Source organism: Onychostruthus taczanowskii, unplaced genomic scaffold, assembly GCF_017590055.1.
Source record: "Onychostruthus taczanowskii isolate IOZ18803 unplaced genomic scaffold, ASM1759005v1 scaffold22, whole genome shotgun sequence".
In the NCBI taxonomy this organism is placed as follows: Eukaryota; Metazoa; Chordata; class Aves; order Passeriformes; family Passeridae; genus Onychostruthus; species Onychostruthus taczanowskii.
In genome coordinates, this window is record NW_024499462.1 from 7420793 (window position 1) to 7422819 (window position 2027).

Sequence of the window (2027 nt, forward strand, 5' to 3'; positions counted from 1 at the left end):
GCGCCGGGCCAGGGAGGCCGATCCGCGGGCGGGGCCCGGGGCAGGAGGCACGGCTCGGCACGGCTCCGCGCAGCTCCTCCGCGCCCGCGCTAAGTCCGGCCCGGCATCAAAACTCCGGCGAGGATTCCCGAAAAAAAAGGAAAAAGAAAAAAAAAAATCGAATAATCCACACACACGCAAAAAATAAAAATTAAGATGAAACCCTGGAGGGAAGCGGCAATGACCCAGTCGGCAAAAAAATATATGGATCCGGCAAGTAAATGGGCACGCAAAGGCAGCTCCTGCCAAGCTTGCAGCCTCGGCTCGATTGTGTATTCCTCTGGCAGCGCCGCGGAGGCAGGCGAGCGCGCACCGAGCAAGGCGCCTCCCACCAAAGCCTAATGGTGGTTTCTTAATGCGCACAAGATAAATAAATGATCCAGGCAAACCCCTCGGGAGGGTGTATGCTATGGCAAACGGAGCCTAGGAGAGAAAGGAAAGGAAGGAAAAAAAGAAAGAAAAGAAAAAGAAGAGATAAAGGGGCGGGGGTGCGGGGTGGGGGCGAGGTGCCGAACGCATCCTGTGGTAGCGATCCAGTGCGCTGGTGCTGCATGGCAGCACAGACCTGTGCGCAGGGAGCGGCGCGGGTGCGTGTGCCGCGGGGGTGGAGACACCTCCGCCAGGGAGCCAGCGACGGCCAGGGCTTGGGACAGGCTGCTCCCGCCTTGGTGCTGTCCGACAGGTATCGACTGGCAGCGTTTTGTTACTCTTGTTTCCGATGGGATTCGCTGAAGGAAACAAAACAAGACACAACCCACCACGCACCTGCAACCAAAGGGCACTTCATGTAGCAGCTGGGGAGAAACTGATGATACAGCACCATACTGGGGTTTCCAGACGCGTTTTGGTGTCTTAACTACTCTGGCTTATTAGGTGTACACCAAAGTTGAATTCCCAAGTTCAGTGTAGTCAACAATGGGTACTTTCACTTATTGGACAAACGTTTCACCAGCTAGAGTGGTCACTGAAGGGTTAACAGCAGTTGGAGAAAGGTGGCTTAATCCCCAGTTTCAATATTTTAGAGAATGCTCTATAGAATTATGCATGTACAGATGTTTTTAACCCTTTCTTCTGACTTGTTACCTTATTGGTATCCTTTTCTGGTATTGATGCATGGGTATCATTTCCTTAGTCATGTATTTAAGGGTATTGATATTTCTATAGGATAAGTGAGTGGAAAAGTTGAAACCAATCTGAACTGCATTTCTTCTGTGTATAAAGAGACAAATAGATAAAATATTCCAACTGAAAAATACCTACTTGATTTTTTTTCTCCAGAATGAATGTTAACACCACCTAAATTGTCAATATTACATTAACTAGATATCTAGATTATTGTCTCTTCAAGAACTCTTTCTGGAGTTTGGCAGCTCCTCTAAGATAGTTCTGTGCTTACAGCCATCATGAAGATCTGTGGAAGTGGTTTATCAGGTGAGAGTACTGTTTAAACACCTCAAAAAATCCCCACACTTTGATTGGAAAACATGAATTTAGGTGTTTCTACTCCTTTAGTGAAGAGGAAAGAGGATTAGGAGAAAGCACTTAGAAAGTGCATATCCATAAATGGATGCCAAACAAGGCAAACAAATGAGAAAGGCGGGGAAGTCTTGCAAATCCGGGGAATCTTTTCCACTGATTTCATGGAAATCTGGACCCGGGTGCTTTCAGTTGTGAGTGCCTGTCCTACAAAGTTCTCACCTTCCTTGTAAGCTTGGAATACCTTTGTCCTGCTATGTGCTTTGTGTTGCCTTTGCAAATGTCCTTTAGCTCCTTCCTCTTCCATAACCATATTGCAGTTCACTAAGCCCAGTATGAATCACTCTGTTTTCATCCTCAAATAATGTGTACGTGCTTCTTGGAAGAACAAAAATGTTTTACAACATTTAGATGACAGAGCGCTTTTATTTTTCTCACGACTATGTCCTGAACTCTTTCAGAGTTTCATAAGTCTCAAATGCACTTCTTCACCCACTAAGATTTTCAAGAGA